The 22,512-nt window shown below is 37.4% G+C and overlaps 1 long non-coding RNA gene across 1 annotated transcript; it reads right to left on the bottom strand.

Moving 5' to 3' along the window:
* Positions 1-6,700: 6,700 nt before the first annotated feature.
* On the bottom strand, positions 6,701-17,228 carry LOC125322110. The gene is made up of 2 exons (XR_007201845.1): positions 17,098-17,228; positions 6,701-13,269 (listed from the first exon to the last, which is right to left on the bottom strand). It is a non-coding gene; the product is annotated as an uncharacterized LOC125322110 (long non-coding RNA).
* Positions 17,229-22,512: the final 5,284 nt, after the last annotated feature.

Genomic DNA, 22,512 nt, shown 5'->3' with positions numbered 1-22,512 from the left:
GGGTTTATTTTTTCTTCAGCAGTCAAGTGTGTTAATTCTGTTTTCCTGCATAATTTCAAACCGCTAGTTACATTGAAGGCTATATAGAATAAAAGATGTGACTCATTTTACCCTGAAATATTGACTTTTTTCTGCCTTGTTTCAAAATTGTTATTGCAAAGTCAGATCAAGTTAGGCAAACTGATCTTATCACTCTTTTAAGAAAACTTTTTCTTACCTTTTCTGCACAAAGAAGAGCCAAGATGTTCTAAAGCCACAGAGGTTCTTTTATAAAAGGAAAATATATTATTTTAAAACTGTAGCATTCTCATCACTTGGAAGCTAGATCGAGAGATAGACTGGCCTTTATCAGAAATTTGCTTTACCTGTTAAAGACTTCTCAAACTTGCTACATTTTTGGGAAATCACTGTGCATTCTTGGCAGGGATTTGTTAAATATTAGTTACATATTCCCAAAAGTGACCATCTACACTAGCAATGCTCCTGCTGGGGATAAGAATGACTTTGGATCATCTTCTGAGACACTTCAGGTCATACCTGGTGCAGCCGATGCCTGAAATCTGAGAGTCTGTTCTGGTTCTCTCAGTGACATCCTGATAAGGACTCAGGGGGGATGCAGAAGGAAACCTCCCAGATCCAAATACAGGGATCATAAAATTGAGCAGTAGGATGAGAGGAAAGATCCCAGGGTCAAACAGGGAGAGACAGTGATGTAAATGGCAGTCCTGTGTGGAAAGGACTGTGGTTCTTAGGGAGCAATGGGAGAAGGGTGTGCGCCTGCAAGGTTACTGATGGTGGGACAAAGCCTGAGACACACGAACAGTGAGATGTGATAAAGGTCCCAAAGGGAAAGTCTGGGACTGGAGGCTACAAAGAGCATGGAGAAAGGGAGAGCAAGAGAGAAAGCGAATGAGAAAGCAGAGATGGAAACTGTGTATGCCTTATGAAACAAGCTTATTGTGTGACCTCGAGGTCAGGTAACATCCACACACTGAATCAGTTCCTGCAGCTTTAATGAACTCAAGACTGGAGGGGAGACCACAAGCACCAAATCTAATCTTAGCTTCTTTGTTTCTGAGCCTGGCACTCTAATCCCATTGGGATATCTCACCATCATTTAGCCAGATCTGCCTTTCTTCCCCTAGGACCTCCTCTTAGAGGTTGACCTACCTCTTTCCTGGCCTTGAATGATTCATCCTCCCCAGAATTTTTCTACTTTTTGTCCATGAATCTCCCAGCAGACCTGGCTCCAAGTCAGATGTTCCATCTCACAACTTTTACACTCATTTCATTCTCTTTACTTGTGAAAACACTGCTGACACTGACACAGGCAATGCTTGGACATCCACACAACTCCTGGTGGCTTTATATTCAAAAAATATATTATGTTTATATTTATATTCAGTCTATTTTGCTGTGGACCACACAAAAATCCCCACAACTATCAGAAAATGACAACTAATAAATACATCCAAATTCTCCTTAAAAACAAACAAACAAAAATGTTCTTTTAAAGGTAGAAGGAGTAACTGTAATCTAGTTAAAGTAACTTCCAGAATTTAAGAGTACAACAGCTACTTACTGTAAATTCTTTTTCAGGTAACATATTCCCTTTAGAAAGCCAGACAGATGGAACCAACTGATGGCAATTTTCTTTTCTTTCTTTTCTTTTCTTTTTTTTTTTTTTTCCCCTTGTCTGAGGAGAAGGGAAAACACACAGAGAAAGACGCAAAGATTCTAGACAGGTTATGGCTTGTTAGGCAAGAAGTACAAACTATATGACACAGAAGTGGGAATTCCATTCCTCACTTTTGAGCATAATTGTGAGCAAGCCCACTGACTTCTCTACACCTCTTTTCCTCCACCAACTTTGTTCTTTCTGCCTTCATTCAGCTGTGTGGAAAGCAGAGATGCATTTGGGGAATGTGTTGGGAGGCATTTGTAAGTAGATAACTTGCACATGACTGAAACAAAGCTCACTCAGCCTGTGGTGCCAACCTCTCCCTGCTCGTATTGCCTGAGATTTGAGAAGGAATTTAGCAGCAAACTTTGAAAACATTTACAGCAACTACATGGAAGTGAATAAAAAATCACTTCTGATAATCTTGCAGAAGAGGTGAGGACTGATGGCATGGAAAAAAAAATGACTGCGGGAGCTACTTTACTTGGCAAATGGGTACCCTTCAATCAAAACGTGTTTCATTCTGTCTCACCAAATGTCAGATAACAGACTGAGAAGTACAAGTTAAGCCTAGAGAATGGAGCAGTTTGCCTCAGAAAACAGTGACTCTAAAAGGAATTTAGGGGTCACAGTAGATATATGACTCCAAAATACTATTTGCAGAGCTGTTGGAAAAGGGTTAATGCCATCCATGGGTGTATAAACACAGGAGGAGAGGGAGGTGAACTTACCTCTGTGTGGTTGTTATTCTAACACTCTCTGCTGCTCTGGTCTCTGTATTTTTAAAGGATGTTGGCGAGGGTGTTAAAAAGAGCCATAAAAAGTATTTAATGGCTGGAGATGTAATGACTTACAGTGAGAAATTTAAAGCACTCATTTTGTTAAGCTTATAAAAAGAAAGATTGAAAGGTGATTTGATAATGGTTTATAACCATATGCATAGGGAAAAAAACACCGGGGAATAAAGGATTCTTCGATCTACTGGAGGAAAAAAAGAAATGTAGAAGGCGTTGATGACTGAAAGCTGAAACTGAAAATAAAAAAATACAATATATATTTTTAGCAGGAAAGGTAAAAATTAATGAAAATTAGCAGTGAAAATGGTGAACACTCTATCTCCTGGTGATTTTATATCAATCTCCTTCTGAAGCTGGCTGTAACTGAAGAAAATATTTAATTTTTAATTATGTTAATACAAGGAGGAAAATAGAAAAAAAATAAGGTCTTCATCAACTTCCAGTATTTTAGTTTGTTGGATTTTTTAAAATCAGCTTAGTAGCTTGCTTGAACCTCAGGATCATAGGCCTCTAGTGAATAGACAGTGCTGAGGGTCAACATCCAAATCATCTGGCTACAAACTTGAATTTAGCTCTGCAGAATAAACTGGGTAAGACAAGGATTTGTACGTAAATGGATATCAGCAAAAGTTTGTCACCACATTTATAGAACTTGTTGTAAGATATGCAGCAAATGACATCTCCCACTCCAACATTTATTTTGGAGGAATTTTCCCCAGCTGTCCAAAAAGCAAGAGGCAAAATGATATTTAGACTGAGCATTCCCTAATGGAGTTCATGAAGTTAAAGGACATTAAACTAAAATATCAGAGGAAAAATTCATAAAAGAAAACCCCTTAATATTTGAAAATAATTTCATGGGCACTTTGGTCTGACTTTGGATTTTACTTGATGGTTTGCTTGTTCTCACCTTTCCCTTTTTGCTTCCTTTCTTCCCCATTTTTCTGGGTATTTCTATATGTCCTACACAAGGAAACCAGGCTGGAAAAGGTCCCTGACAGAGTCTGCTCTTGTTACAGCTCCTATTCCCCAGGCTGTCTACGATGCTGACTGACTGCACCTCACCCTGCTTTAGAGACTGGAAGAGACCCTGGTCCTTGTTATTCTCCTTTAAGAGTGAGCAAATAATTCATAATGTATTGCTGATTGGGTTAATTTCACTCCCTCCTCCCTGTTTGTGAGTTATTTATGATTCTCATAAATACACTTGTTGAATAGTTCCTATTAACAATCCCGGCCTGCATCTCATTTCAGAGCACTTCACTGCAAGGCTTCCATGTGTGACATTTGAGCTGTGTTATCTGGTCTAAAGTAAGGATTCCTGGTATCCTTTTCCATCAGATGACTGAATTCCTGGGGTTTGCTTTTCTTAACAGCTTAGGATAGTCTATCAAAGGACAGCAAGGCTCCTCCCGTCACACACACTGTGATCTCTGACAACTATCATCAACTTTCCCTGGCCTAGGTGTAAATTGGAGACAATACTTTCCTACTCAGCTTTCAAGCAGGTATTTTTGCCATACAGTAATGTTCTCTTTATAAGCAGTGTGTTAAATGAAGCCTTTTCTGCTCTAGAAAATGATACCAGCTTTTTGTTTGTTTTGTTTTTATCGTTCTGAGTTCCTCCATGTATTCCTGATGTTTCCCTGGATCTCCAGGTCCTTTTTCACCTGGCACCGGAGGAGGTGCTGCCTCCTTGCCTATTTCTTTACTGTAGTCACAATTTCTTTCCAATGCAGGAAAGCAGGGGCAGACTCTAAACAAATTACATGAAATCGTGCCCATAACATATTCCTCCAACAAGGAACAGAATATATCAGTGGTTTATGAACCTTGGGCCAGATTTTACTATGTGAGTTGCTGTGTAGTGCATTTATAGTGACCACAGTGTCACTGCTCATGTACCACTGAAACTCAGGGCATCTGAGAGCCCGAGGAACCAGAGCTGTAATACCTCCTCTGATGAAAATGGTAAATAGACCACCACCATATTTCTTCCCTGTTTTTCAGCCTGCAAGGAAAATGTGGCCCTGGGAAAAAAGCACAGGAAGAGGATTTATTCTCATAGGTTTGTCCTTCAGATTCATTGCAGTAATCACACGGTCCGTTCTTGCCACAATTCATGCTTCGTAAGTTGGTTTCTGTCCCACATTTCCTGGTTTTATTCTCAAACATCACCTGCTAACAATGTTAGTGGGAGAGAAGACAAATATGTGTCAGAATCCAGGTGATACATGGGTGGAAAAGAACAAGGAAATTAATTGCTTGTTCATTGGTTCTAAACATCAAGGTAATAAGCACAAAGAACTGGAAATTCTCCTTGTAGAGAGGTGATCTGTTCTAACTTGCTGTGCTGAAAGCCAGTGAGAACAGTTGTATGGTTGTAAAGTGAAAAAACCACCCAAAAATACTGGCTACAATGTTTTTAGGAAGGACAAGACAGGAAGAATTTTCTGTGCTAAAAAACATTGCTAGTTCTCATTCAGAACTGGAGGGGCAGGAGCACATAAATTAGTGCACAGTCTAGCAAGGTGAAGGGTGGCTGCTTGTTACAGATAAAAATTAAACTAGCAAAGAAAATGAGCTACAGTTTCAGCAGTTGTGTGAACAGAACCAAGTGATGTTACAAATCAAACCGCAGTGGGGTAGACATGAATATTTCAGATAATTAAAGATAGTTTCCTTTAATAAAACTACAACATTAAGATTAACTAACCTCCTGTTCATCATGACAATGGACAAAGGTGAATTGATCTTCACACTGAAATTACAGTAGTTGCCCAAAACCTGCCCAGTTCTAGCCTGATAACATTCAATAAAGATGAACAGAGGCCTTTTTTTTAACTTTCTCACTTAAATTTGACAACTGAATTATCCAAATATTAAGAATGTTATATGTAAGGATTGGGAGGAAAAAGAAAGAAGTAAACCTCAACAAATAACAGTAAGGAATAGATATTTGCCAGTAGTTAGAAAGTAGCTTCTCTGCAAAGATATGGGCCTACCCTAAAGAATGCTTGTATTTAAATGACAGTTTAATCATTTGTTGTTCTTCATGTATTTATCAAAGGTACTGTTTGCAGAATGAGTCATAAGTAAGTTATAAGGAGCTTCTTATTAAAGTAATTTAGTTTCCATCACTTTTTATACCAACTTTTAACTTCTTTCTAACAACCCAGATAATAATTTACATATTATTATATTAATAAACTGAGTTCTTACATTATTGTTGCTATCCTCCCTGGAGCTTTTCTGTACTAACAAGTATTTTGGACCATGGCAGATATCTCTGGGCTGTTTCCAGTGAAGAGAAAATCTACTAAAATGAATAGTTTCTCTAAATGCACTGTCTGAGCACATTCAGTAGAGTTATGTGAGATTTTACCTGCTAAAGTACCCTAGGCCTAATATAAATGTGGTGAAATAACTTTTGGAGGATTCTCTCATTTGTTACCTCTATCTCTTTGTTGATTGCAGGAGTCAGCCTTGTCAAACTGACCTAAAACTAGGTGTCTGAAAGATGTTTTTGTCAATTTTCCCCCCCAATAAATAATTGCAATAAAAATGAATTTAACACATTATTTAAGTCCTAGCATAAAGCATTTAAAGTCTAGAAAGTAATAATACAAAATTCTGGTGAAAATTTCTTGTATTTTGACATAAATTATATGACATGTCTAAATTGCGTGGTCGTATTTTCCTTTTTCCTCTATGAGTTGTTTGCTGCAGCAGTCACATAATCAGCAATTATTCAAGATGTCTTTAGTCGTTATTGCCCAATATATGTCTCTAGGATTTATTCACTGTACTCTGAAAAATCCTTTTTTGAAATCAGAAATATTAATTGCCCTGTGTAGTTTCTTTGATCTGATCTTTAGTTTAGCATCTGAATACTTCATAAACCATACCACAACCGATTTTTACAGCTGGAAATAGCATCAGAATTCAGAGATCAAAATAAAAATATTCTCTAATTTTAGAATAGCCAAATTTTACCTTATTTTTTGGGTGGTGGTATATTATCTACAAAATCAGTTGTACCACACACAGCTATGCCTGAGTCCTCTCAGTACTGTCAGTGGTGCTTATATATCTCTGCTCTGTCACCTCCCAGGAGTAATCTCTCCATGTCAGATTTAGGTCAGTTTAATGCTACTGAGAAATAGTTGCACTCTCACACTGCTCAGAAAATGAAGTCATATGCAAATGAATGGGAATCAGATTGCAGTGAAAGTCTTCAGACAAAATTTATTAGTCTCTGGCACATCAATCAGTGGCTGTGCATAAAAGATACATATCAGATTGAACCTTTCATAAAGCATGAAATTTACAGTACCTATAACATCCTTATGCATAAACTTAAACGTGAATTGTGAATGTTTGCAATTATCTAGGAAATGGCCTGCTCTTATAATTATTAAGGCAAATGTATAAACCCTGCATGAGAGAAAACACGGTTTTACTGCTATTAAGAGACAATTTAATGTATGAAATGACATTAGCATGCTCAAAAGATGGCTTTCAATCATTCACATGAATGTTACAAGCCCGTTGTATGAAACTTCAAAAAGAGGGTGGGCAATTTTGCAGGATAAACCTTAATGAGTACATTACTTGCACATTGCAAGTAGAGCACAACAGCTATCTCCTGTCCTAAGAAACCACCAACTGTACAAATTTCCTTCATATATCAAGGAGTGAAGCTACTTCTATAAAGCTGATACAAAAATTTTGTTTGAAAAACTAATGCCGATTTTCAAGTCTCATTACTTAATATTGCTTAGATGTTTCTCTCCCACTTCAGGAGCTGGGAGTCTGGGAAGAACAGGAGGGGAAGGAGTTTTGTTCCTGGGGCCTCTCAGCGCTCTGCAACAGAATGAGAGATGACTTAGACTCCCAGTTTCCTCTGGCTGGGTGAGCTAAAACCAGGGGCCAGACTGGTAACCAAACACTGGATACCTGGAGGGGACAGTGCAAACACGTGGAGTACAGACCTGTCTGAAAATGTCTGGGTTTATGTGCCTGTCTTTCTTCAGATGCCTCTCCCATAGCCACAGTCATCTTCCTCCATTTTATCAAGAAGACTTCATCCTCTCTTTGAGGGTGAATACTTCAAAATTTTCATGCACTTCATCCTCAAAGAGAAGTTTAGAAAACTTCCCAGAGCTATTCCCTCTTTCCATGTGCCCTCCTGCCATACAGCTCCATAACTATTCCAGTTGGTACAACAGCTACAGTTTTTATCATAGCTCTAAGGCTGATGTCTGCTTTTTGGAAATGTACTTCCATGTCCAGAAATAACAACAGCAGGAAAATCTACTTCTGACAGCATAGACCTGATCCTGAATTTTGAGGATTGGCTGGCTGTTAGTGTATTTTCACTAGAATGTTGCTTCTGTGAAAGTGACACATTTTCTTGGTTCAAGAGAGCCTGCATCAAATTCATAGGAAGGTATCCAGAGGGTAAGTGCGGAAAACCAGAGACCTCCTATAATTGAACATATTTCATATTGTCTTTTCTGTAAATACTTTGCCTTTTTCATTATGGATTATTTAATGTCTGTCAGAAGTCAAGAGCCAGTTGTGCTGTAGCTGTATTTCTGACTGCCTGATAAATATGAAATCCAGTTTAATTTATGAGAGGACAGGTAAGTGCAAGACCTTGATATAGAAGATACATGAATGACCAAGGTCAAAACCAGTAATCGACTTTTGTGTTTAGAGCTTAAATAATAACTCATAATCAGTAGAGACAGGAGAGGAAATGGAGGTCAAATACTGGTAGAAAGACTGTAGCAGCAAGTGCAGTTGTTATTCAGACTGACAAAGTAAATATTATCTCAGTGAATGGTATTCACCTTTTTTTTCCCAGTTCCCATTTTTGATATGCAATAAAATGTTACCAGCCTGTACTAGAACTGCTTATCTGTTAAGTGAGGGAAAAGTGTTCATTTGAGACTCATACAGACACAACCTGAGAGGGAAATCTCATTTGTCTAGACAGGTTCCACCACTGAAAAATAACACCCAAGCTCAGTTTTCATTGTTGCATAAACATGGACAGATTTCAACTTCCATTTTCTACTTGAATTATCATCTATATCTCCAACCATAAAAAATTAAAATTATTTCCACATTATTAAAAACAAATTCTGTCTTTCTGTGCTAGGGGCTTCCATAGTTTCATATTCTCTGAACTTTGATAAGTCTCTATTTGAAAGAAATTTCTATTAGGAGGGAACCCCAGAGACTATCTGCCTCTGAAATTTTCTAGTGTTGTGAGATGGTATAGTTTAGATTCAATTAAGTTCATGAAAGAAGAGGTGCACGTCTTACCAAAGAAAATAGAATTAAGAGTATTTGTTCATATTGTTTTCTTGGCCCATACATTGAATAAAGAGATTCAAATCTGTAGGAAGCCATTCTCAATCTGGTTGGTGCCTATATCAAGATGGACATTTATGATCCATGGCATAAGACCCCAGGAGAAAGACAAAGCCTCAAGCTAAAGTCTAGGTGTAATAGGCTATGAAAAGACCAAGGTGGAGCAACATAGAACAAAATCTATCTTTAGTCAGGGAAAAATCTGGAAAGATAAAGGATTTCTGAAGTGTTGGCTGAGTTGCAGACAGATATGCACAAGGATGAAGTGGTGCTTGAAGTGGTGCTCTGTTACTCAGAGTCGAGGCAAGAGAGGAGTATGAGCAAAAGTAGAATTAGTACACTCACCTGGACACATCCCATAGGGACTGCAAATATTGGAAGATCACTGAAAAATGTGGAACAAAACCCAAGAAAATTATAAGAACAGAGAAGAGAGCAATAGGGCTCACTAACTGTCTGTATGTCACCCAGCAGCATGGCTGATATTCCCATTCAGAATGTGCTCAACAAAATATTTATAAAGGGAGCTTGGTCATTTATGCTTAAATAGCATAGGAAGAGATAAAGATTTGGAATTGATATAATGTCAAAATGCTTCTTCCTGGTATGTTGCCTCGTGCATTTTGGTTGAGATTTATTGCAAACATTAATATCAAACACATAAATTGTATGTGGAAAGTTCCAACAATAGAAAGAAAAGCTCTGCTGCCTTATGGATGGCGGTCTACTCTCTTCAGATTCTTGGTCACATAACGCAAAAAAAAAACCCCAAACCAACACATTGCTGACCTGAATTACAATGAAAATAATCTCTTCACTATGCAACTCTATCTACATGAAACATAGGATCCCTTAACCAAATATCAGAATGAGGGAATCAATCAATCAAATATTAATTGAGGAGAAGGATGAGAGTTATTTTGCCTGCAGTCAGTGCTTTAAAAGCAGATACAAACTGTATATCAGCAATATGGATGTCTGATATAATTGAATTTAACAGTCTTTTTCTTGTATCCAACATGCTGACAAGGTAAGACAAAAATCTGACCCAAATTTATTAGAATTAATAAAGTCATATCCTTGTTTGAGCTTAGAATATGGAGTGTATTGTGGACCAGTGTGACTTCTGGCATCACTCTACTGCTGATATCCTTTTAAATAAAGGAAATCAGAGAACACTAAAACTTGCACAAAAAGAAGCCCAGAGTAGACAAGCACAGAACACCAATCCAATAAGCTGTGGCAGGACAGCTGACATCAAAAGGAAATGCTTTGCTTCATTTTTGATGTCATCAGCTCTCCAAGCTGTCCTGGAGTTTATGAAAAGCAACTTGTATAATCGGTGAATATACACTGATTAGTAATGGATCCAACTCTACCCATCGAAAATTAATGATAAGATGTACAGAAGTGCACAAAATTATTTGAGTGATGACTTGTGTGGAGAAGGGAATCATGATGATGTCTGAAATGCACATGTACTTTCTTTTGACTGCTTTCCAAATTATCCAAAACATCTTCAGGATACTTGCCAGCAGAAAAGTATTGTGCTATTTTTGACTGGCATATTCAAACAATAAGTTTCTCTCCTAAATAACAGAAGTTTGGAAAGCTAAGGTATAATGCAGAGTGGAGACCATCATCAGTAAGAACATCACAACCCATACTCTCAGTGAAGTTAGATCAAAACAGAATAATGGAATAATTCAGTCAGATTCAGAAGTCATAGAGTCCTGCTCCTCCACTTCAGGCAAGGTCATCTTCAAGAAATAATTAATTGCATTTTTGGAGAAGAGAGCTTCCTAAAATAACTCTGTATTCAGTGGCAAGGAAAAGAGTGGGAGTGCAAAAGAGAGAGAGGATCCTCCTTTCAGTCAAAATAGGGCTTCCTTTTATTTATTTCCACCTGTTCCAAGAAGGTCTTTTGCAAATTAGAGTTTAGTCTCTTAATGACTAAAGCTAATCTTTGTGAATATCTCCTCATGTTCCTAATATGTCGAGGATTTCAGAAAAAAAGTAGTTTTCAAACTATTAATTTTTTCTCATCTTTTAACAAAAACAAACAAGCAAACAAAAAATCCACAAAAAATCTTATTCTGATTTTTTTTTTTTAATATTGTAGGTTCATTACTAATTTCATGCCCCCAAACTCCAAATGGGAGAATATTTTAATATTTAAGTAAAGGCAATGAAGGGAAGTTTGTGGCCTCCTTAACTTTTTGTAAGACTGCACTGTACAGTGGTTCCATGTACCAGGAATTCCAGAGAAGATACATCAAGTGGGGAAAACAAATTAGTATGGATACTATAGGCTAAGATGCTGATGACAGGTACAGTTAAGCATTTCCAGTGGGATTTAGGGTAGCAGTAGTCCAGAAGCTGTAAAAATTCTTACAGGATACTAATGGAAATCACACAGCTGGATCCTTCCAGAGAAATTCAGAAAACATAACCCTAAGAGCGGATTAAATTACTACTTTTAAGATATCTCTTATTGCTGTGCATTTTTCACATCTCTGGACAACAATATTAATGCTGTTGCCCCTGAGCCACACTTAGTGGAGCACCATTAACCTTCTTGTATCCTAGGAATCTGATCCCTGGCTCCCTGGTGGAGACCAGAGCACACATACATGCACGTGTACACACAGACACCTTTCACAGGCACACACACTCTTACAAGACCGTTCAAACAATGTGAGCAAAGTTTAAAATTTTTACCAGAGGCAGGCATTGTACTCAGATGGCAGCCAATAGATCTAATGCTGCTATCAAGTACACAAAGTGCATTTAATAAATCTTCAGTTTTCAAATTAATTTCAGGCAGCATTGCACACTCTTGCATCTACCACTCTCTTATGTACCTGGATTGTTTCTTTCTTTGACATAATGAATGCCAGAAAGTAACCCTGAAGCACTCATTTTGCATCATAAATCACAGTATCTTTTTAAAAGGGAAAGATAATTACAACAAAATAGCAGTTCAAAACTGCTTGGAATTTACTTCTTACCTTTGACAAATAGCAGAGAAAATAATTGCCTAAAGACAATGTACAACATTGATTTAAATGACTTGTTATGCACACATAGTGTATTCTGTGAAAACACCCTTCTTTCCAAAAAAAACCACCAAACCCAAAAACAACAAAAAAAACCCCACCAAACATGAGAACTCTTCAAGCTCCTGACAAATTAATTTGTTGAGGGCAAAACACTGCACATTTGTTATTCCTTCTCTATTTCTTAAAAGCCTGTGTGTCACATCTCTTCTACCCACTGTATGTATATCTGTGCTGCAGTTTATTTTAAAAAATGCTTCTTTTTTTCAGTCTGCTTTCTTATTGCTGCTCTTATTTTTCATAAGGGTTGGCTTTCCTTGGCTTTTTTCCTCTGTAGCTCTTTTAGTTTTGATGAAGATGCAACAAGATGCCATGGTTATATGAACCACTGTGTTCTTGTACTGTTTTGTTTGTTTACTCTCCTTCTGGTGTGGAATCTGTCTTTACAGATTCTGCTGCTTTTGCTGAAAGCTGTTTGAGGTCATATAAAGTTAAACTCGAATATACAATGATCTCCTCCAATTGCTGCCCCAGACAATGCAATATTATTTGAATCCCATAATAGCCATCAGATGGTACAAGACTTCCCATTATGAGCAGCCAAGGAGTGTTGCCTTGGTCTTATTTTAAAGGACTATGAGGGAAACAGAGGCAAAGTAATCACTGTCCAAGATTTCTAGCTTGAAGATAGTTCAGGTTTGTCTGTATGAGTCGTTGTTACTTTTGTAATTACTTCAGCTGTTATTTTTAGACAGCTGTGAAGACATACCCTGCATTATGTAGGGGTGGTGTTTTGCCTTTCCTCTGCTGTTCTTCATCCCCAGTCCTTTCTCTCCACCTTTCAGATCCCACATACAATGCCTGAAGTCTGTTTCTCTAGGCCAGCCGCTCCATTAAAATCACTGAGGTTTGCATCTTCAAGGAGTCTGGGCAAACACTCTGCTTTACAGGGCCAAGGTTTATGAGAAAAAGTTGTTCAGTGGCTCTTCAAGAGCTATCAGAGTGTGGCTGCTACTTAATCTGAAGGTCTTCAGATGCTGCTGAAGTGGAAACTACACAAAGGAGGGAAAGGGCATACACAAAGTAGGTAAGAAGGTCCACCTGCTACTTCCCTGAAGTGGGATATGGTCTGAGGGATCTGAACATAACTCTGTTCTCTTCCAAATGTTCTCTTTGCTTTCTTCCCCACAAGAAAACTCTCTTTGACCTCTATTGTGGATTTGATCCTTAGGGGCAACCAACTTCATTCATGCACATACCAAGCTACCCAAACCTTCTTCCTCATCCACCCTTCTGTACAATGAATTTGCCACGGCAGATCCACCATACTCCGGAAACAATACTCAAACTGCAAAATAAAGAACATAAAGTAGTCTTTAGCATGTCAAGGTTTCACAAAATACTCTCAGCAGAGATTATTTAATTGTAGTATTTTATTTTTCATAGAGGAAAACTATATGTGCCAATTAAAAAGACGAGAGGCCCTGGGCAGAAACAGATGCACAGGAAGTTCCACCTGAACATGAGGAAGAACTTCTTCCCTGTACAGTGACCAAGCACTGGAACAGTTTATCCAGAGAGGGTGTGGAGTCTCCCTCACTGGAGATATTCCAGAACCATCTGGATGCAATCCTTTTCCATGTGCTCTGGGGTGACCCTGCTTGAGCAGAGAGATGGGACCTGATGACCAATTGTTGTGCCTTCCATCCTGACCCATTCTGTGATTCTGAGATAGCAACACAATGAAATACCTCTAAGAATTACACTTAGGTTTATGACTTATTAACCTAGTAGATTTATGTAATGAATTTACAAATGGCCTATAAATTCTTACAAACCGTTGAGTAACTATGAATTTAATAGTGATTACAAAATTATCTCTTACAATTTACACTATTATTCCTTTTAAACTTTACATGTGGTATTAAAAAATTATTACCCCTTCAAATTAGGAAAAAAAAAGACATTTTGAATTTATTATTATAACATCTACCCAAAGTAAATTTTGATTATGCAAGTACTTCTGGTTGGAGCAAGAGAAAATCATAAATATCAATTTCTGCTAAACAGCTTGGTGTTACAGAGAAAAGCATCAAACTAGGCTTCACTTCCTGGACTGAAAATCAGAGGGGCAGGAATGTACTACCACAGGCATCAGTGAGAGAAGGAACTAAATTTTCTTCTTTGGGGGGTCACTGAACAAAAGGGAAAAAAAAAAAGGTACCCCATGGCACATGCACAAAATTGGGTAATTTTGGAGATGAGCATTGTTGTAAATCCAGTGTTCACTGGAAGAGAATGCAGAGGGCAGGAAGGTGAGCTGATTAACCACCATGGGACAGTATTGAACAAAATAAATGTTGCAAAGGAAATTACTGAAAAATCCAGGAAGGGCAGAAGAACCAAACTTTAAAACCCAGCTGACAATCTTTTTCTGTTTAAGGTTTCATTAAATTCTTCTTAATCTTTTAATCTGTCCTTCCATAGTAATACTCTCAACATCCTACTGTTCTGTCAATGCACAGAAATCAAGCTTTATTAAAAAACCAAGAAAATGGTTCATTGTCAGTATGCTCACAAGAGAAGAGTGTTCTACTTACAGTGAAACACAGTTGAAATAAAGCCCATTTTAAAGACTTTTTTTTTTAACAAAACAGCAACAGTCAAACAGAAGTGACAACAGTCAGAATACTAAAGTCACAATGGAAATGAGAGCTTCCAAATAATCTGCAAATATGGAAAGCAAAATTTATGTCTTTAGACATAGTACTACAAAATTCATCATTGCTGAGGCATCATTTTGGTGACATTTTGTAGCACAGCTTTTCATTAACAGGATGTTTCTTTTCCTTTGTTTATTTATTAGTTGTGTGGTTTGGCAACAACTATTATAAAAAAGTTCTCCAGAACGTATCACTTTTTTTTTTTTTTTTTTTTTTTTTTTTTTTGGTATTAGAAGCAAACATAAATGAGGGTCTTTCTCCTTAGCTGTACAACTAATACTCAGAATAAGAAATTAACTGACAAATCAATGGCTCCTCTTGGACTGGGTCCCAGGGAACCCCTCTCTAGCACTGGCCACTTTCTGAGGCTAAAGCTCAGAAACAGAATGACTTGCCTTAGACAAAGCTTCCTCCAGTCTGTGTTTTATGCCTGAAAGCGCAGGAGGGTTTTACTTCCCCTCAAAAAAAAGCCAAACCAAACCAACCAACCAACCAAAAAAAGCCCCCACAAAGCAAATATACAATGTCACAGGATGCCTTTGTGACCTCTCTCAAAAACACCATAAAATATCTAATTTTGTGTCACAAAGCTCTCTGGCCTTACTGTCATCACGACAACATATTTTGACAGATACTTTGATCAGTGTAAATGTGTCACTCATCTAATAATTATGTTTGTGGAAACAATTTCTTGAAATCAAGTTAGGCAACAAATTAGAATTGGAAGTCAGTGCAGCAAGAAGTGGACATTAACCAAACAAAAAACAAAGGATCTAAACAAGTCTGAACTGCACATGGAGTTTAATTTCTGTACTTGAATCCAAATACTAACTCCACTACTATAAAGGACTGAAGAAGCATTCAAAGTGAGTATACTCAGACCTTGGAGCTCAGATTTTAAATTCATGCCTATAGGATTTAAACTGTCATTCCTACAAGGTTAAGTGAAAACACTTCAAGTGACTTTCAGACAGGCATTACTTTGTTGAACATTGCTGCAGTGATTTCAGCAACAATAACTAAGAGAACATTCATGCTTGGCTGAAAACCTTCTAAGATTTACATGAATGATGTGCAAAAATGGTTGAGAAGAGAAATACTTGAACCAAATATATCTAAATCCTGATCTCCTGAGAATAGACAGACACCTTCGGGTTATGCCTGACTGGTATTGAAAGGAATATTCTGTAGAATGTCCCCTCCTTCTCATATTGCAGAATGCTCTTTGACAAAGTGTTACTGTTACCTTCTCAGTCTCAAGTAGGTTAGGCATGTGTTTTTAACATATTGTTTGCATTTGAAGTGTTTTTAACACATATACAAGCATAGAATTACGTCAGTAACCATGTTACATAAAATACAGGCCACACACCTTGATACAGGTTTGGCTAAGTAGTTCTGACAGGGAATAAAACAGCAGGAAAACTATCCGGAGTGGCAGAAAAAGTACAGCTTTCTACAAGAACAAATAGCAAAATGAATTATTCTGCAGTCAGTAAAAATAGTATATATATTTCTTTGCCTTATTTAACTTCACCTGAAGACTACCTGGAATACCTGGCTCTTGAGTTTATGCTTATTGTTTCCAGCTGGCAAACCATTCCCATGCAAAACAAACAAAAAATTTGTTTCCTTGTAAGTTTATATACCATAGCAAACAAATTTCTATCCAGTCAATGTTACTTATTTCCTCCTAATTATGAAACGCTAAATAAGGCTGTTATTCTCTCCCACTCTGCTACCCAAAAGCCAAACTTACTAATTAAAGGATCCTTAACAAAACCAATTCTCCTTTTCTTAATCAGTTGGTTTCATAACGAATTTTTCTATCACATTCCAGACAACCCATTCTGACCCCAAATAAAATGTTCAGTTCTGTCCCCAGCATTCAGTAGTTCTCAGCCAGTTCAGTTTGTCAGTTCTTCCAGCTCCCCTTCCCTCCTCACACAATTATATCCAAGGCCACTTGTTCCCAAAGGAGTCAGCATCCAAAACTCCCACCTATGAAAACTTTACTCATGTAAGTAGTTTTTTGCAGCAAGATAAAACTAGGATACCAGGCATCTAGAAGGAAGTGAAACTGCAGCTAACTCTAAAAATACATATACTCTCAAACGACGTAAGATTTAAAGAGCATTTAGCTTCTTAAAAGCATGGCAAAATTATTCAACTAGAAGAAACAGGTCTCTATTAACTACCAGGCAGTGTAAAAGAAACTTTTCAGACCTACACAGAAACGATAAAAAGGCTGCGATCTTGGAGGAAATAAAACCACAGACTTCCTACTGTTTAAGAACAAAGTATGACAATCATGAGCAGTAGAGAAAATGTCATTGAAGTTCTATGAGGGAAAAGCCCTAAGTGTGTATCAATCAAGACAGTATCAGGGGGAAAATGGCTTCAAACCTCCAGTGGCTAAAACCCACAAGGTATATTTAGAAACAAATGCTCACCTTGAAAATCTAATGCAGAAAGAAAAAAGGTTTAAATAATCAGTTTGCATGCTTAGGGATTCCCAGAAAGGTTTTCAGCCCATCATGTGTGAAAGTCTATGCTGGAGCATAGCTATGGCTCTTGCTGTCAGGGTGCATTCTCATGGAAATTTCTCACAGAATCACTCAGTGGGCACATTTACATGGCAAAAAGCTGTAGAAAAATCTCCCAAAGCCAGAGGGAAGTTATACTGCCAAAACTGTTAAGCCCTAAGTGAGTTTCCAAATAAAATTCAGTTGCTCTATTGGGTGCCACTTGAATGAGTCAACAATAAACTTAGACGCTAGTTAAAAAAAGGCTTTTTAATGTGGAAAAGTATCTTTCAGTTTCTGAATCAGCAATCCCCTTGGGAATAAACTGAAAGGTGAGACTTGTGAAAGGCTTTGTCCAGTTTCAGCCCAGTGCCTTTCATATATTTAGAGATGCATTCTACTGTTGCTGCATATCAAGTTTGCGGCTTTAGTGTCTTTTTCATCAGTTGCACAGAGCAAAAGAAACATTTCTTTGGACTTTAGACAGCTTTCTAACGTTTGCTGTATTGTGAGTAAACTTCTAACATACAGGCCCATTCATGGACTACTTTCACTCCCTCTCTGTTAACTTCATCTCACGCCTTTTCCTTCACAAGTTCGCCTGTTTGAGTACATGAAAAGTTCGCAGAAGGTAAGTTTAAAATGAACTTCCTTCAGTGAAGGGTTGTTGTGGAGTTTGCAATTAATTCCATATAGTAATGACTCTTTGGAGGCTCACTGTTTTTTCATAATGATCTTCATCATTGGTTTTGATCTGTAATACTTTATGTAAGTAAGGTTAAAAAGACTTTTTTTTCTAAGACCCAAACATCTGGGATCTCTGGTTGATATATTGTTGATGGCGACTTTATAAAACAAAAAAAACCACAATAAAAAATGCCAAAAAAACACCAAACAAAAAAACACCAACCAACCAAAAAACCCCAGAACCAACCCCCCCCCAAAAAAAACCTCAAAAAATCAACCATGTACGCACAGCATTGTTGTTTGCAATGAATGCTACAAGACACTGGAGTTGAAAATATGTGCTGGGTTAAATTCTTCTCTAAAAATACCAGTAAAGTACTCAATATGAATCGTGAATCTTAAGGAATGCACTTATGTTAGCTCATCAAAATATTCCAAAATATTATTTCAACATTATTAAACAGTTAAAGAATTGGCCTTCCTACCCTTTACCTCTAACAGATGTGTTATGTAAGAATATTTTCTCTTTGGTAACTTAAATAGTAAGAGCATTTAATCTTATCAAAGACTTCCAGCAGCTAAAACCTAACATGAACAACTCCCTTGGTCTGCTGAAGTTCACCCTTAAAGACCACAAACACAGACTTCCATGGAGAATTTGCCCATGTGACTCTATGTTTCTCTCTGTGATATTTCATGTGCACTGTGACATTATTTCACATGTGTTAACCAGGCTGCCTACTTGTCATGTTTTACTAAGTTAGCAAGGCTGTAATTGGAGGGATGGCTCCTAAGAGATGTGAGATGTGGCCACATGTGAAGCCTAGTCTGGTTTGAGAAGGGGGCAATATTTGTGACAAATGCACATTTCAACCTCCCACAACATGATAAGTGTCAAAATCTCAAATTTCCTATTAAATGAAAAGCTTCATATGCAATATTACCCTATTTTATACTTAAATATATATATCTAAGTGTTTATTTATGACCTTTTCTTTCCATACAGGAAAGAATATTTTACATCAGTTACAGTTGTGCAACTGGCCTTACATTCTGCCTAATATTCCATTTCATTACAACTTGGTTCTTTATAATCCTTTGTTTTCTGTTTAAATGTTTTGTTGCTATTTAAATTTCCCATTTACAGAACATAAAGTCTGGCTAATAACAGCAAGAATTGACATATGCCAACATAAGAATAGGGCTGTATACATCATCCTTTCAAGCACAAATAAAATCCACTGCCAAATCTTCTTGATACTCACAGCAAGAGTTGAAAAAAGAAACCACCCATCTGCCATGAAAGGAATTTCTCATGTTGATTATTTCCCAGTCAAACAGGATAGATGGATAATAGCACTGAAAACAGTGAGTGAAAAAGGGACTAAGTTTTAAATAGCATAAATGATAGCAGCAGAGAGACAAGGTGGCTTTAATCAGTCAGCCAGCACTAGGCAATTTTAAAACCTGGCAGCTTGCAGTGGTTTTCTTAGCTTGTGGTATTTGAAGGACATTGATATACACATCAAACAGAATTTAGGACATGCATTGTGGAGGTGCCAGTTGAAGCTTTATGTGCAAGCTAAAGTTGGAATTCAATCCTTTTATCATACACAAGACATACAAAATCTCTCCTACCAACTTCCCACTCCTTTTGAATGAAGAACAATTTTTGTTGGAGGATTTACAGGTAAATGTGTTCATTAAAATCTGTTCTCGAAACCAAAAATTGTCACATACTCTACACCAAAGATTTAGTATGGCTCAAATTACAGGGCAAGCTTGCAATGCTCGTGTCATTTTATTATTCATAAAATTTAACATTAACAATAAAGAAATGCCAAATTTCTTAAAGTGGCCCTATTAAAAACCACAAAAACACCCCGACCTCTTTTCCAGAGGTGGAAGGCATGAACAAATATAAATTCCCAAATCTTGTCTTCTATTTTCTTGTCTGCTTTAACCTTCCTGTTGCTTTCACCCTGCTCTTTCCACTTCGCATGTTTGAGCGCACACATACCCAAACCCTCTCCTCTTAGTGGTCACATTACCTCACTGGAAAATATTTCAATCCAAATCCTTCTGTCTTCCTGAGTGTGACCCTTACTGAAACAATAATTTTTGCCATCATTTTTAATAGTTAATCAGCCAATCAGCAGGAGTGGTTGCATAATCTCTTCTCCAGGAGACTGTCACAAAGGCTGTCTCCAACAGGTCTAAGGAAAATAGCAAAATTTCCTGTCCTCCTACAATAACCTCCTGAAAGCAAGTTGGTAACATCACTAGTATTGTTGAAAATGGAAGATGACAACCATTTTGAAATGTATTTCTTTGTGTACAATCTGTAAAACATCATTTTCCTGAAAACTACTGCTTAGGGGATGACAATGAAAGACTTAATGCATGTGTTCAGGTGGCTATGTTGTCCCATTTTCTCACGCTTATGAAGAAATGACATATTTCTCCTTGCATGGGAATTGCAAGATATCTTCCTGAAGGGATACATGCTAATGACAAACAAATAGAAGTCCCTGAAAATGAAGAAAGGCTCCAGCCCAAGCAGCCATTTCCCCAATCTGTGAACTGAACTCTTAAATCATCATATGCAGTCTTTATAGAAAAGCTGTGGCGCACCAAAAGTTATAAACTAAACCCTGTTGCTTCACATTTTATGTATTTTGCATTTGAAATATCAGGAAATATTTTTAATTTGTTTTTAATACTATCTGAGGGGAAAGAGTGGGTAAAAAATTTAACGCAACACACTTTAGGAAGAAAGGTAAGAATGATTTGGAAACAGACTTATAACGAATGCTTGAAAGATGAAAGATAATTACTTCTAGCTATGTTCTGAATGCTTCACCTGCCATGAAAGGGAGCAATAAACCTCTGGCAAATATGCTTGGGAAGATGTGACTAAGCGAAAGGGTTTGCCTCTAGAAATAAATTTAGGATATTGAGGTGCTTTGAAGATAGGAAATCCCATCATAGTTGCAGGTACAGTTGATCCCTGGGGGGGACTTGCAGCCCAAGATGTGGAGGGGGAACAGTGTCTCGTGCCAAAGTGTGCAGAGTGGGTGGAGGCTGGTCCTGCTGGTACCAGGCTCTGAAATGGAATTCCCCTCCATAGGCAGTGACCAGCAACCTCCTGCAAGGGCAACTGGCAGCCAACACCCACTTCTAGGCAAATGCACTACAAATTCCAAAATACTAAAAGTCTTTTTTTCAATATATTTAATGAGTCCTTCGTGACTCTTTTAAGCAGCCAAAGGATTTCAGTCAGGACTGCAGAGCAGTGGTTTTATATGTATGTAAAACTTTACTCCTTTCCCCAGGGGGGTAGCTGCTGCCCTCACAGTCAACAGGAGCCACAGGTGCTTCAACAACAAATGCAAAGCTGTAGTCTTTTGAAAAGGAAATATAAATGCCTGAGTTTATTTCTGGCCTTTACCTTAGGCAACTGTTTCTGTAGATGTTTGTACCACCATGCTGCATAAAACTGGTGAAAAGCTAAGGAGTCTTTTGGATGGAAGGCATGATACAATTGTTAGAAATTATTATCTTTGTTCCCCAAATGTCACATAATCAGGAAGGGAAAACTTTCTGTGAGAAATATTACTGCTTCTAAAAGATCAACACTGATTAAAGAGAATAGCCAAACAAGACCCTAGCTGTTCTAAATATGTTTTAACTTCCTGAGATCATGATTCTTGAACCTATACTATGAATACATTTTCTTATGCATATCAGCAGTACAGACTCAAGGGGAAGGGAAAAAGAAGAGAGAAAACAGAAGAGAAGAGAAGAGAAGAGAAGAGAAGAGAAGAGAAGAGATTAATTCCTTCCATCAAAACATAACATTTTGTACTGACTGCAGTACTTGGAAAACCAACGAGTGTTAAAAAAATGAAACTTTCTGATTAGTCACAGACTCTAGTTACTGTGCAGTAAACTAGATTAGGCATTCACGGTGTGTTGGCTACTCCATTGAAATTTCTCAAGTTTTCAGCTTGCAAATGTTTAGCCTACAAAAAATGTGACGAGTAAGTTACCTGACTTGTTCGGATAGTAGCATGCACAGAGTTATTTCAAAGTCACTGATCTGTAACTTGTTTATCCTGTGGTGACTTAGAGTAGTTTGGAACAGTTTTGCTAGTTTGTCTGGTGGAGATCACTCAAAAAAATTGATCTAAAGAAATTAAATACCTTTACTGTGGCTTTGATAAATCTCACTAAGTATTCACAGCTAACTGAAAATATTCATTTTAACTAAGTTGAATTTAATTTTTTTCACTTCCAAGAAAAGATCAGATTAAAAGCTATATAGAAATTGTTTCACTTACATAAACCGAGACAAAGATCAGATGAAGGAATAATCCTAAAACAAAACACTTTACAAGTGTATACTTTTGTCTCTTTAATTCTCAGAAATCTTTATGGTTTCTCCTAAACTATCCTTACCTTCAGAGCACTGAGACATTTATTTGATTACTGTATAACTAACAGCAGCAAATAGTGCTGGATAAAAGCTAACTGGACAATAACTGCTGCGCTTCTCCCATCCTTCAAAGGAATGACTTGTCTTTAGGAGAGTCAAATTTATATTCACCAGCAACACAATCAATATTTGAAAATTTGCCAGTCTTTTTAATATTA

The sequence above is a fragment of the Corvus hawaiiensis genome, chromosome 2 (genome assembly GCF_020740725.1).
Source record: "Corvus hawaiiensis isolate bCorHaw1 chromosome 2, bCorHaw1.pri.cur, whole genome shotgun sequence".
Lineage (NCBI taxonomy): Eukaryota > Metazoa > Chordata > Aves > Passeriformes > Corvidae > Corvus > Corvus hawaiiensis.
This window is presented reverse-complemented; position numbering and strand designations above follow the sequence as displayed.